The sequence below is a fragment of the Mustela erminea genome, chromosome 11, assembly GCF_009829155.1.
Source record: "Mustela erminea isolate mMusErm1 chromosome 11, mMusErm1.Pri, whole genome shotgun sequence".
In the NCBI taxonomy this organism is placed as follows: Eukaryota; Metazoa; Chordata; class Mammalia; order Carnivora; family Mustelidae; genus Mustela; species Mustela erminea.
Window position 1 is genome coordinate 85,110,633 of NC_045624.1, and position 15,749 is coordinate 85,126,381.

Genomic DNA, 15,749 nt, shown 5'->3' on the forward strand with positions numbered 1-15,749 from the left:
TTAATTTAAAATTGTTCACTACTGTGTGTGACTACTGGTAGGCTTTCTTTGGAAGGATAGGTATGGGTGGGGAATAAGGCATGTATTTATAGACTAGAATATTCTGAAGGCCAAAGCATTCATATCCAAAGCAATAATTTCATTAAGTGATTCACTTCATTAAAGCTAAGTTTTATGGGACATATAAATTTTGAAATATATAGTACTTCAAATATTATGTATTTTAATCCTAACTCTGGTGTATTGCTTATTTTTTTTAGAAATTTAAATACAAGTGTTTATTTTTTTAACCAAACTAAAATATCTAAAACTTTTATAATTCACCAATTCTGGAGTGTAGGTATCATTTTTAACTACAAAAGTAGTGTGTTAAATTTCATCACCGTAAAAAGCGATAATTTCAGAGAGAACAGTAGAATTCTGTTGAACATTGAAAAGATACTCTAGAATAAAATTTGAATAAAATAATGTATATGAGTCATAGAAATATATTTTATCTTTAATTACTAGTTTGTTTCTACTGCCATAACCAAGTTTTCAAAATAAACGCACAAAGATGCAACTTTACTCCTTTGAAAATGATTAATGAGGATAGTTCCTTTAGGTAACAAATTAACTTTTTCAAATATTGCCCTTTACAGAAAATTCTAACCAAAGAGAAACATGATATTCTTTTAAAAAATATATGTATGAGATACAAAGTTTTCAGGTATAGATGATAAAAATTAGGTTATTATGAACACTATTAAAATGTTAAAGCAAGATAAATGCAGATAGAATTATGAGACCAAAATGTAAAATATCATTGTAGATTTCAAAGACTTCATATCTACTCAATAGTTTAATAAATGTAACTGATTTACTCTTCATTTCTCTTTTAAAAAAAGATTACACAGATTTTTATATTATATAATGTATTTATTTCAGATAAGATTTTCATTTACTATATGTAATTATTAATATGTGTAGGTTTAAGTAAATTTATGTGATCAAAAACTGACTCATGAGGCCAGATCCTATCCTCTAAAACTTCTATTTCTCACAAAGAAAAAAAAAGAAAAAAAAAGGACTCTTCACGAAATAACATTTCTAAAGAAAAGTAGCTCATACAGTGAGTGTCCATCAACTTAATGGGAACAGGGTATCATTTCAGGAGATTTGACAAATAATTCATTAATCCATGTAAAAACTCAAAAGCTTGTCCTCTTATCTTTCCACCTTATTTCAAAGGATCAAATTTTATTTTCCATTAACTTTTATGGTATTTTCCTAATAAAAAGTCTTGTGACATAGAAATTCCTTTTGGGAATCATTTCTTTTTTTTTTTTTTTCATTTCATGTCTTTTATAGAATATATATTATACTTAGATCATCTTTAACATGTTGATGAAAATAGATTATATCTGAGAGTCTTTTGCCTTAACTATTCACTAATATATGTAAATGTTCATAAACATGGATTGATTATTAACAAATATTTCAGAGTCTTTGTTCCATTTTAAACGCTAATATTTATCTTAAGACTTTATTTCTAAGCTTTATCATTCTTTGAAAATGTTGACTAAAATTAGTCCTTAGAAATTCCAAGTGAAACTAACTCACTCATTGCTGAGAAGAAAAACTAAATTTTTCTTATAAGCAGTAATGCTTCAAATGAACAGATGACACATCTGTCCAGTAATAAAAAAAGAGCTTAAGTGTACAAAGTATGAAAGATATCCTAGAAACAAAATTTTCCAGTCCTTATTTTTGAATGGCTACTCAAGGAAAGATTTTAAAAGTAAGAGTGATTGGTAATGTCATCATGATAAGCTTTTGTTTATAATTCTTTTTTTTTAATGTATAAATAGGCTTATGTCTTTAACAATCCTGTAAAATAAAAGTTTTAATCTTCACAATTGTTTATTTTTGCAATGTGGAAACATTAAATATTACTGTTTGTAAAATAATATATATATATTTACTCTTGTCTGAAAAGTTACATAGTGTTTACCTAATTAGACTTTACCTTTGACTCTATAAAGATTTTAACGAGTGTTCTTTCATTAACAGGAAAATAGGCAAATACAGGAACACCATTCTCTTATTTCCCTCCAGAATACTGTTGACACATTGGAAATAAGAAAGTTTCAGTTTCCTTTTGTAGCATTCAGCTCCATCTTTTTCCATCATATAGTGTTGCTGCACTGGCTCAGCCCTTATCAACTCCTTTGGATAATGCAAACAGTGACCCATGCCCCCAGTTTCAATGTGTTGCAAAACACCCTCCATTTCACTGTCAGAGGGACTATTCAGAAATACAATTCTGATCATATTATTCCAGCAACCCCTCATTTCCTATTGTATAAAAATTCAGCAAATAAGCCCCTTGGTGGATTGGTCTCTGCCTCCCCTTTCACTGTCCTGTCTGCCACTATGTATACTCCTGCCACACTGAATGCCTTGCTGTTCTCAACCATTCCCCATGTTCTCTGCGTTGTTTGCTATTTGGGATATACTGTTCCCTTGGTCTAGATAGAATGCCATGCTCAACCCCAGCTGAGTTTTGTCCTGTCGCTCGTGATTAAGAGCAGGGACTCTGGAGCTGGACTTGCTAGATTTGAATTTCAGCTCCACCCTTTGTAAGCTGCGTGATCGTGAGCAAAGACTGTCTCTTGGTTCTTTCAGTTTTAAAAGGGAAAACAGTAGAATCTGCCTGGGGCAGCGGGGTGGAGCGGGGTAGAATCTGCCTGATACATTTACTGAGAGGATTAAATGAGATAATATACAGGAAACACCTAGAACTTGTGTGTGCACCCGGGCGTGTGTTTATCTTCATCTTCGAAAATAGTTATCTATTTGGGGCAGTCTGTTTTGATAACATTAGCTGGGGGTTGTTAACTCTCTTCTTGGGTCCTATACCATCCTATATATTCCTTTTATATATATAACATTATTCAACAAGGGTTCTACCTTGATACCAATCTGTTTGGCTAGGATGTAAAGCCAATTTGAGACAGTGTTATTACTCAACACATTCATGAGTGTGTTACTGCAGATAAAGAACTGTAGCCTGAAGAAGCTGGAGTTGTAACAGGGGAAGGAGCAGATACTGTCAAATGGGAGGATTTGGGAGATTGTGAATGCGGGCAAATACAGGTGAGAAGTGGTTGAAGCCGGGGGCGGGGGGAAATATGGCAAGAGAGGATATATGGTGGATTGGGTACATACACCAGCAGGCCTTTAGAAGGGGTTCTGGGAACATGCCTGTGGACACAGTCATGCAGAAGGGTAAGGCAATACCAGAACAGACAGCAATTGGTCTATCTAACTGTGTTCCTAAAGAAAAAAAGGTTTTTTTCATACTTGTTATACCATACTGTAATTTTAAAATTAATTTTAATCAAACAGAATCCATGAATGCTTTAGTTAAAAAAAAAAATCACAATTAGACTAAAGACCCCTTTGCAAACTACCTTCAATTCCAAGGTAACAGGGCAGAGGTGGCTGAGTCCAAACCGATTTCACTCTGGGTCTTGTCAAAATGCGATGTCTACGGAATCATATCTGTGCCAGGTTTCTTTTGTTTATTGACTGGGAAGAGTTGGAAGTGAGACTAGAAATGAGGAAAATTGGGCTTACTTTGGAGAACTTAGTCCCCGGAATTCCCACATGTTCCTGAGCCTCCTTTGCTCTTTAAAGTGGCCCCTCCCCCACAGTGAGAAGTCTCCTCTTGCTGGAAGATGGTGTTGCCTTCTTTTCTGAGGGAGAGATATTAATTGTCCCTTTAGGCTCCTTTATCCCACTCCTTGGCCTCTCCACACCTGTAACCAGGGCATGCTCTCATGTCAATTGTGAAGTCAAATTGGAGGAGAAGCTTATACAGAAATTTGCTAGTTTTTATCAGTAGGAAAGGAAAACATGTGAGGACAGATTTTGAGATTGCGTGACGAAAGGAGAAAAAACAGACTTTCAGATGTGACTGAATCTATTGATATGGGTATATTTACCAGAATTTCTGGTTTCAATGGGCTAGCTTGAGCAGATATGTTTGGTTCTAATAGTTTTTGATCAGTTAACGCAAACCTAGTTTCAACAGCAGCTTCATGCTAACTAAAATGAAGAAGCCAGAAATGCCTTGGAATTAAAGGACTTAAGGAGATAGAAATGTTAGAGTGGATTCAGGTGTAATTCATTCAAAAAGTATTCACTGAGTGTATACCATGTGCCAGACAGTCTTCAAGAAAGCCAGAGATATATTAGTTATCAAAAACCCTATACTCAGGGAGATTATATCTTATCAGAGGAAATGAATAAATAAACAATATATAAGAAATGCCATAAAAAATTCAACAGAGCAAAGGAGATAAGGAGTATAACAGGAAGGATGTTATTTTACATAGGCAGTCTGGGAAGACCTCCCTGAGGAGGTGACATTTGAACAGAATCTTAAAGATAGGAGAGAATGAGTCAGGCAGATAGCTAGAGGATATCTAGGCAAAGGAAGCCAATCCTTTTGGCTGCTGGGATCTTAAAAGGATCACTCTTGTTGAGTGGAGACATGATGGAAGCATGAACACTAGTCTGACAGTGTTTGCAATGATCTTGGAGAGAGATGTGCACCACAGTGCTTGCAATGAAGTGGGTCCTTAAAATAAAGCTGACCAAATTTGCCAATCAAAGATCGGGGGGACGGCGAAAAGAGCAGAGGTATCACAAGGACAAGATTTTGACCTGACCAACTCTGAGGGATGGAGCTGCTGTTAATTGAGGTGGAGAAGGCTGCGGGGGTAGCCTGTCCGGAAAGTGTAGCGGGGGTTGGGTAAGGGATGGTGGTCAGCAGTTCTGAACATTCTAAGTTCAGATACTGATAATACACCAGAATACATATCTAGGGATATCTGGGTGACTCAGTCGGTTAAGCATCTGCCTATGGCTCAGGTCATGATCCCGGGGTCCTGGGATCCAGCCCCCCATCCGGCTCCCTGCTCAGCAGGGAACCTGCTTCTCCCTCTGCCGCAGTCCCTTACTCATGCTCCCTCTTGCTCCGTTTCTTAAATGAATAAATAAATTTTTTTAAAAAAAGGAAACCAATACATCTCTATCTTCAGAAATACTAGAATGTAGACGGTAATCCATCCATGGGCCTAGATGGGATCACTAGTAATTAAGAGGACCCGGAGCAAAGACTTCCAGGGAAGACCAGCTGGAGATAAGGAGGAACCAGCATGGTGGCGCTCACCCGCCCACCCTGTAACGGTTGTTTCAGAGGTCACACAGCTGCTGCCCTACGGGGAGGGTAGAGATCTATTCCCGCTGCAGCAGCTTTCTCTAGATTATTCTACATTTAGATGTGCTTTTCCCTGCTTCTGTCAGCACCACTATTTTGAGGAGTTACTAGATGTCTTAAAAGCAGTTATAGTAGTCTAGACACGGTATTCCAGAAATCACTGCTCGCGACTTAGGCAGTCACTTCACAGTGAAGGGAGGAGGCAATGATCTGTGGAAGCCTCAGATACTGCATCTTCTGGGAGGCAGCACTGTGTGTTATCATGTAGAATACTGTGTGTTGTTGTTGTTTTAGAGATTCATTTATTTATGAGAGAGAGAGAGAGAATGCGTGTGAGCCGGGGAGGGGCAAAGGCAGAGGCAGAGAGAGAATCTTAAGCAGGCTCTATGCCCAGTGTGGAGCCCAACATGGGGCTGGATCTCACAACCCGGAGATCACAACCTGAGCCAAAGTCAAGAGTCAGATGCTTAACTGACTGAGCCTCCCAGGCACCCTGGATTTGATGTGTTTACGTGTATGTGTATATATATAGCAGAAGAAATATGAACTAGGTCAAAGAGCTAAAAATGTTCTTTGTTAACAGTGTAATGCCCAAGTTTGAGTAATCAGGTTATAGTCATTTTAAATCATTAGGGTACAAGTTTGCTATGATTATAAACCTTTAGTTAACCAGAGGCTGGTTTTACTCTTTATTTTTAGACACAGTGATATTAAAATTTGTTTTTTCCAAAAGTTATCCCAGTTAGCAATAATAGAAATCTTTTATATCTAGTAGCTTTCAAAGTGAAAATAGCTAGAAAACACACTAGGATATCTGTAAGTGAATCTGACTGGCAATTCCCACTTAATGTAGGGTCTGAGTGGAAATGAGTATAGTCATCTGTAGATGGGTAGGGTCCCCTGTGGTATATACACACACATAAACACACAGACATACATGTATGATACACATGCAGGTTTATGTATGTTATTTGTAACACATGCTATAATACACAAGGAAACCTGTCCATTCAAATAAAATAGATACGCAGCTCATAGAGTCAAAAATCAATACAACAAAATCACCATGGGGCCAAAAGCTAGCTTATTTTGAATGATGCTATTTAAAATAGATTGCCATAAAAGAATTTCAGATAGTTTTCTTTAAATCCCCTATAACAAATTCTATGCTATTAATGTTGCCGTTATTCCTTGAAGTGTCCCTTTTTTGCTGCCTCTCTTCTCCTCCAGAACCCCCTAGCATGGCTCCTTCCACTTTGCTCCTTCTATTCCTTGACAACTTCTCTGTCAGGTCAGCAGCCTACTGTCCCCATGTCCATATTTAATTCTGCCTCTGCACTTTTGCTCACCTAAAGTCCCAGGGGTAAACCAAAATTAAAAACATGATCTAGCAAATTCACAATCAGCATCTTTGTAGACATCACAAGGTATCTCAAAAAGTTCTATATTATTTTATTAGTCATTTTCAGAAGGAAACCTACACAAGACCTCTGAGGAAATAAACTCTTCTTTCAAAATTCCCCCCAAAAAACCATATTTATAAATAAATAGAAGATAACTGATGTTATGTTTATATTAATTATTTCAATAGAAAAATTTATCATTTGCTTACTATATGTGTAGCATGACGCTCTATGTTTATCAAAGTATTTTGGCTATGATTTTTTCCAAATAATAACTATATCAACTCTCAAAATTTGAGCTTAATCTCTAGCATTCAAGGCTTTCCCAAGTAATTAAGGATGATTCTATTTAAGATGAATTGCTTTTCAATTACAAAAGGCTTCATACGAAGTTTCACCTCATCTAGGATGACTCAGAATCTGAAAACTTGTTCGGTTTTTGTCTGGAAATTGGTTTTCTCATTTTCTGTGGGAAGCAAATAGCTTGTGTTTATGTTGTGAAAGCTTATCAAAGAATGGTCCACAGAACTACTTGTTTACATTTATTTGCCATTCAGCAATAATAGTATCACATTATTTTAGTTAATTAAGTAAGCCGTTTTAATTTTTGTTTAGAGATTCTTGCTTCTGAATACTAATAATGATAAGCAGCTGTCACTTGCTGAGTGCCAATCATGTGCTGGACATTTTCCTTGGGGCATTTCCAATGTTCTCTCTGCTATGATTAATGCTGCAATAGGGAGGTCATGTTCTACACTCATTAAGTCTTCCCCGAAAAACAAACAAACAAACCAACCTTTGCTCCCTGAAAACTGTTTATTATATGTGGACCATTACCCATTTTCAGCTTTCCTGGCTTTCTTGGTATATTTCTTATAAAATGGGCTAATTTTCCATGACAAATTACCTCTGATGATTCCAAGGTCAAGTACACACAGAAGTAAATCTCAGGGATGCCTGGGTGGCTCAGGTAGTTAAGCCTCTGCCTTCAGCTCAGGTCATGATCCCAGGGTCCTGGGATCGAGCCCTACCTACATTGGGCTCCCTGCTCAGCCAGGAGACTGCTTCTCTCTCTCTCCCTCTGCACCTAACCCCACTCTTGCTCTCTCTCTGTATCAAATAAATAAATAAAATCTAAAAAAAAAAAAAAAAAGCAAATCACAGTGTCACCCCTGCTCTGGCTTTCTGTGTGAATTTTTAAAGTGGAAACTGATTCCAATTAAATCTCAACTAGGTGAGGCATATTTTTTTTTCTTAATTTTACCAATTACATAACATTCTACTGACAGGAGATATTTTAAAAATTAATACATTTTCAAGTGTGTTAATGTCCCTACTTAACCTAGTTGTTAAAAATTATTTTCTTCCTGCAGCTAAGTCAGAATTTATAACAACTCTGACAGAAAAGGCCAAACAAGTATTCTTATGCTCTCCCAAAACTATTTTACTTCCATGGTTACATGGCAGAATTCACTGATGAAAACATTCTGCTTAAGCACAAATCACTCTGTAAGTTCTTTGGAAGCCATTTATCTTGATGATGTCCCAAAAGTTCATTTTTGCTTGTTTCCCTTGCCTTTAGAGACATGTCTTAAAAGAGGTACCTGTGCCGATGTCGAAGCATTATACCTAACTGTGTTCTCCTCTAGGATTTTGATGGATTCCTGTCTCACACTTAGTTCTTTCATCCATTTTGAATTTATCTTTCTGTGTGGTGTAAGAGAGTGGTCCGGTTTCATTCTTCCTCATGTGGCTGTCCAATTTTCCCAGCACCATTTATTGAAGAGACTGGTCTTTTTTCCATTGGATATTCTTTCCTGATTTCTCTAAGATTAGTTGACCATAGAGTTGAGGGTCTATTTCTGGGCTCTCTCTTATGTTCCATTGATCTATGTGTCTGTTTTTGTGCCAGTACCATACTGCCTTGATGATCACAGCTTTACAATATAGCTTGAACTAAGGCATTGTGATGACCTCAGCTTTGGTTTTCTTTTTCAACAATCCTCTGGCAATTCAGGTCTTTTCTGGTTCCATACAAATTTTAGTATTGCTTATTCTAGCTCTGTGAAAGATGTCAATGGTATTTTGATTGGGATTGCAGTGAAAGTGTAGATTGCTCTGGGCAGCATAGACAACTTTCACAATGTTTATTCTTCCAATCCAGGAGCATGGAATGTTTTTCCATCTCTTTGAGGAAGTCAAAAGATTTCTCATGTAAATGCCAAAGTTTATTTTCATTTATTATATGAAATAATGATTTAAAAATGTAAACATCCCTCACAAACAAATGTGATGGAGACTTCTTATTTCTGTTTTATATTCACATAAAAATGTTGTCTTTATCTGATCAAGTCAACGATTACAAATCTAGCGAGGCTCTGATACCATGGGTAGCTATGCAAGATGGACAGGAAGACTGATGCTTGTATGACGAACACAGAGTTGGGGTTTCACATGCTGAACTACTAGAGTAGAGCTTCTCAAACTGTGTCCCTAAGGTTCTGCAGACGTATTTATGAATGCCAAAGGAGGCTGGGTAGGAAGAAACCAGGAGAATGTGTGATGCATGAAACACTGTTCACCTAGAACAATTGTGCTTCCATTTTATATCCTGGGGATATAAAGTTTCACTTGAAGTAGAGGTTTTGTCTTCAAAAAAGTACTTGAAAATCATTTTCCTCCTGATTGCATATTCCTTGGTGGGGGGCAGCTCAGCCAGCAAAAATAAAACTAGAATAGATGCATGACGATTCTAACTTGGTATGATATTTCTAACAGACGTTTAAAATCTCTGAGGTTTCAGGTGGACTTGATGTGGTTAAATTTGTTCAGAAACTCAGAAGAAATTTCTCCATTTTTTGGGTTTTTTTTTTTTTTAAGATTTTATTTGAGAGAGAGAGAGAGAGAGGGAGAGAGAGCAAGCACAGGCAGACAGAATGGCAAGCAGAGGCAGAGGGAGAAGCAGGCTCCCTGCTGAGCAAAGAGCCCGATGTGGGATTCGATCCTAGGACGCTGGGATCATGACCTGAGCCGAAGGCATCTGCTTAACCAACTGAGCCACCCAGGCGTCCCAAATTTCTCCATTTTAAGTTCACTTTGTAAAATGGTGGTTCAGTAGTGTGATTTTTTTTTTTTTTTTTTTTTTTTTTTTGGTGGAAGGCTTTACTAATTACTATGCACGTGTGTTGTTTTGAAAATGGCATGGCTGCACACAGGATGGTAAGCTAATGGAGAGTTTTCAGAGAATATCAAGACGAATACCATAGGCTTCCTGCTCCCAAAGTTCCTAAAGCTACTATAGTTTAGAAACAGGACAGAGAAGAGTAAGTGGCATAAGGTACAAGCAGGGAATACACAACAGCAACAATGATCTCACTTTTTCAGGAAGTGGGATGCTTCAAGAAAAAGGCGGGATCTGAGCAGTCCTTGCAAGATGGGCAGAATATTGAAGCACAGAAATGTGAAGGAGCGTGCTTCCGGGCTGGGTATGGGAGGAGCAAAGGCATCCGTGGGTTGAAAAATCAGGAGCTAGTTTGGAAAACAATAATGTGTCTAATCTGGCCAGAGCATGGGTTCTGTGGCTGGGGTCAGAAGCAAAAAGATGAGAGGAATGCTGCAGACTGTAAAGGGATTTGTCTGTAAAATCAAAGAGGGGACCATCTTAGGCCAGAAAATCTAAGCGAAGGAAAAATTCAAATCTAAGTATCTACGATTTCCCCTTTCACCTACTGACTGCTCAGTTCTGTGTCTGGGTCTGTGAAGTGATGGTGGGATACTGGGTTGGAAGGAAAAGTGGAAGGAACTCTGAAGACCATTTTACAAAATAATGAAATGGCCAAGATGTCAAGGAGATGATGATAGAGATACAGAGAAACAAACAAACAAGGGGGGCAGAAAAACAGTTTCTGGAGGAGTTTTTAAAGAGGGGTAAGAGGTATGTGGGAGAGGCATCTGCTGTGACAAGGAATTTTAGGAAGTTTTGTTGCATGATGTGCTGTAGAACTCCCTCCTCTGTTCCTGAAGGAACCTTCAGTATAATCAAATTGCTTTCCAAGGCTTTCTGGAGGCAGATCTGTGTTTCCTTTGGCTGTGCAGGGATGGATTTTAAGGTGGGAGAGAGCTCAGTTTTACTCTGTTCACAAACTATCTGTACACATGGGTTTCCCCCGTGGTGCTGGGGGTGAAAAGGACCTTCCCCTCTTCATCCTTCCCCACTGCGCCCACCACATCCAAATCTGTTTTACCTACTGTGCTTCTGAGTAAGACTCCCGCTGGAAAAGTTTAAAAACAGAATGAAAACCACCATGGTAGACACTGAGGTACCCCTGAAGGATAATAAGCTGAGAAGTGTACTCTTTGTTTTTTTAATTAACATATAATGTATTATTTGCCCCAGGGGTACAGGTTTGTGAATCATTTGTCTTACACATTTCACAGCACTCACCATAGCACATACCCTCCCCAGTGTCCATCACCCAGCCACCCTATCCCTACCCCCCACCCCCCAGCAGCCCTCAGTTTGTTTCCTGAACTTAAGAGTCTCTTATGGTTTGTCTCCCTCCTGATCCCATCTTGTTTCATTTTTTCCTTCCCTACCCCCCAAACCCTCACCCTGCCTCTCAAATTCCTCATATCAGAGAGATCATATGATAATTGTCTTTCTCTGATTGACTTATTCTGCTAAGCGTAATACTGTCTAGTTCCATCCACGTCGTTGCAAATGGTAAGATTTCATTTTTTGATGGCTGTTTAGTATTCCATTGTGTATATATACCACATTTACTTTATCCGTTCATCTGTTGATGGACATCTAGGTTCTTTCCATAGTTTGGCTATTGTGGACATCGCTGCTATAAACATTCGGGTGCACGTGACCCTTCGGATCACTATATTTGTACCTATCTTTAGCATAAAAATCCAGTAGTGCAATTGCTGGGTCATAGGGTGGCTCTATTTTCATCTTTCTGAGGAACCTCCATGCTGTTTTCCAGAGTGGCTGCACCAGCTTGCATTCCCACCAACGATGTAGGAGGGTTCCCCTTTCTCCGCATCCTCGCCAACATCTGTCCTTTCCTGACTGGTTAATTTTAGCCATTCTGACTGGTGTGAGGTGGTATCTCATTGTGGTTTTGATTTGTATTTCCCTGATGCCGAGTGATGTTGAGCGAGAAGTGTACTCTTAATATGAAATGGGATTCAGAGAACGTGAATGACTTGCTCAAGGTTGCTTGGCTAGTACACGTGGAGCTAGAACTAAGACCCATTTCCCCTGAACCATGCCCCCGACCCCTGGCTGGTCAGAGATTTTCTTTCCAAGCCATTAGAATTTGAGATATTTTGAGCCTGTCCATTCTTAGATGTCGTCTTTTCAGACAGCAAAGCCTCTCTCCTCTTCATCTGAGGCTTGATGTCAGGTAATTCTTGCACCTCCTTATTTCAGATCTTGGAGGTACCCTGGTGTACCTGTTCGCCTCTGTCGGGTATGCATGGGCTGGGGAGATACTGGACTTGGCATTAGGTTCTAAGCTTGCTGCTGACTTCTCCTTTCTGTTTGCCCTTACTGCAACATAAACACCGGATGTAACAAAGGTTATAGTATGATGACTCAAACTATCGATGTACTGGGAGAAAATACAGGACACACATTTATGACCTCAGAGTAACAAAGGTCTTCTTAAGGTATGACACAGAATCTAAACCTGTAAAAGCAAAGTACAATAAAAAACAAATTTCCACGTCAAGAAACGCCACCTTCAGCAAACTAAAGAAATCCAACAGAGTCATTTTTGCAATGCATATTGTACACAAAGGCCTCCTTTCTAAATGTATAAAGAGTTTCTGTGAATCCATAAGAAAAAACTACACAATAGAAAAATGGAAAAAAAAAAAAAAGATGTGAACAGAATTCACAAAAAAAGAAGTCTTTGTATCAAATATGCTTCTTGCTTCTATAGAGTTGTTGCTTTAACATCTGCTCCATGTGCCTATGCTGACCAGATACAGCTCTTTCCAGACAATCTGATAATATGCCTGAGTCACCTTGCCTTGGCCTCCTGCCTCCCTCACGTCCTCCTCCCCCACTTTGAAAGAAGTCCTCCTCCTGGAGGTACACTTTTCAAATGCAAACCAACCGATCCAGAGTCCACACTCTAAGCTCTCTCATTAGGCTCTCACATTCAGGCCACTATACACTTACCCGAATCACCCCAGAACCAAGTACCAAATCACTAGGGACAGCCCCTATCTCCAGAGCTCACTGAACTTATTCCTGCTAACCAATCCCAAGTCTGCCTACCCTGCTTCACCCATTCCTTTGCAAGAAAATCACAATAAAGACTCTTGCCCAGTTCCTCCCTGACTGTTCCTGACTGTTCCCAGTGCTTACCCGTGTTGCCATCATGGCATGGCATGTCCCCTTTTCTTAGGAACTGTGAGTGATAAACTATTTTTCAATGGCAGCTGCGTCCTGATCTGTTTGCCTTCCTATACATGACATTTTCTATTAACACACTATATTTTTAAAACAGTCTTAAACATATGAAAAGAAGTTCCACTCCGTGCATTTTAAGAGAAATGTACATGAGAACTATGATGAGATAACATTTTCCTTTCATCAGAGTGACAAAGTTCAAAAAGTTAGATAGTGCACAGTGTTAGTATGAGCAAAGTCACATTCATTTCTTGTTCCTGGGAGCATAAATTATTACAGCCTCTATGGAGAGCACTTTAGCAATAACAGTGAAATTTCAGAATATACAAATTCACGATCTGGCAATTCTACTTGTGGGTATATACTTAAAAGAATTGAGAGTTTGGATCTTTTTTTTTTTTAATTTTTATTTATTTATTCGACACAGAGCAAGAGAGGGAACATAAGCAGGGGGAGGGGGAGAAGGAGAAGCAGGCTTCCTGCTGAGCAAGGAACCTGATTAGGGGCTCCATCCCAGGACCCTGGGATCATGACCCATGCTGAAGGCAGACGCTTAATGACTGAGCCACCCAGGCGCCCCTGAAAGGGTGGGTCTTAAAGAGATATTTGTATACCTTGTTCATAGCAACATTATTTATAACAGCTAACAAGTGGAAATCACCCAAGTGTCCACAGACAGATGAATGGATAAACAAAATATGGTATATACATACAATGGAATATTACTATTCAGTTTTAAAACAGACAGAAATCCTGTCATCCTGCAACATGGATCGAACAACACCAGTTTGAACTGCGTGGATCCACTTATACATGGGGTTTTTTTCAATATTGAAACACAGTACAGTACTGTAAATGTATTTTTTTCTTTCTTATGATTTCCTTAATAACATTCTTTTTCTCTAGCTGACTTTATTATAAGAATGCAGTGTACAATATATATATAACATGCAAAATATACGTTCATCTACTATTTATGTTATTACTGTGGCCAAGAGTAGACTTCTAGTAGTTAAGTTCTGGGGAGGAGTCAAAAGTTATATGTGGATTTTCAACTGTGCAGGAGGATTGGCACCCATACCCCTAACCCCCGTGTTGTTCAAGGGCAAATGTATATTCAAATAGTTCTTGGGTTACTGAAGCTACAGTTGCACAAAATGCATGTTCTCTACAGTGCACCACAAGCTTTCAAAAGTCAGCTTACTTTCTCTCTCAAGAACATTCTCAAAGGAAAAAAATAATATGATTAAGTATTTCTTCCTAATCCTTATTTTAAAAAGTAACATCTGTTCACAGTGACAATTAAAAAAAAAAAATCATCTGCATTTAGATTTTTTTCTTTTTAAAGTAGGCTCCAGCATGGGGCTTGAACCATAAACCAGAGATCAAGACCTGAGCTGAGATTAAGAGGCGATTAAGAGGCAGAGACTTAACCGGCTGAGCCACCCAGAAGTCCCTTCATATTATTATTTTTAATATTTAACCAACTTGCTGTAACAATATGTAATTCAAAATGTTATTCAATATGTAATGAAAAATAAACACAGGCACGCGCACGCATAAACAAACTAGATCCGCATTATGTCTGTAAAGGCATCAAAAAAGAGAAAGGGAAATTAAGGACAATTAACCACACAGAGGAAGGGACAGATGAGCTGTTGGAGGGTAGGGTCTTTGTGGCATTTGCCTCTGATTCTCGGGCCTGAGTCTGGTATGCGCTCCACGCGCAGTAGATTTTAGAATCAGTAAAGGAAGTTCATCTCAGAGAGGAGGCAGAGGAACCATTAATTCTTCTCTGTCCTTGATTTTCAAGTCTTTTCTGACTCCCACTTGCCACTGATCACATGTTCAGATAGCAGAGTTTTTCTGACAACACCCTGGATTTCCTAGCCAGAATCAACCTTCATGTTTTTTCATTTCAAAAGTGCCAAGTATAAAGATATCCTAACGTGGAACTTTCTTTTCTCTTCCCCAGACTCTTCTGCGGTGCATGGTTTTACTAATTGAATTTAGGGGTGTTAATCTACTTTGCAAAGTGGAATGTGGCCTGTAGTTTTATAATCCTAATATAAAACTTTAATCTTTGTAAATAGATTATTAGCCATGTCAAAAACCACAAACGTTTAAGTGCATTCCAAGCATGTTCCAAAGTCTTTTCCATACTTGAAAGATTTTTAAATTTACACCTTACTGTCAGAGGTTAAAAAAAAAACCAAAAACCCACCCCAGACCAAAAAACTTTATGGAAAACATTGAACCCCTCTGTATTGTTTATTAAGTTATCAGTCTGTTTAAAGTTTCTTGACAGCCAGAAAAAATCTTGAAAAATTACTCTCGCCAGGCTGCCTGGATGTCTAAAGAACAAGTGAAAATAGGCCAACAATAGCAAGACTTGTAGAGATTTTAAAAAGAGATTGAGTAGTTTTTTTTTTTTTTAATGCTTATCCTCCACATACAGCTATTAATGAAGTGTGATAAATAAGAAAAGGATAGGGAAGCTAAGGGGAAATATTTAAATAGAACATTAAATATTTACCTGTATTTTTTTCTTTTAATATACAGTTTACTTTAAAAGTCAATTTGTAAAATCCTAAAATAGTAGTGTTTAAATGTATAAATGCCCAGTGAAGAAAGTCAGATGAAATTT

At 38.2% G+C, this 15,749-nt stretch overlaps 1 protein-coding gene across 4 annotated transcripts in view; it reads right to left on the minus strand.

Annotated features, from left to right (window-relative positions):
* CCDC146 (coiled-coil domain containing 146) overlaps positions 1–15,749 on the minus strand; it is a 119,434-nt gene that overhangs the window by 72,391 nt on the left and 31,294 nt on the right. The window lies entirely within an intron of this gene.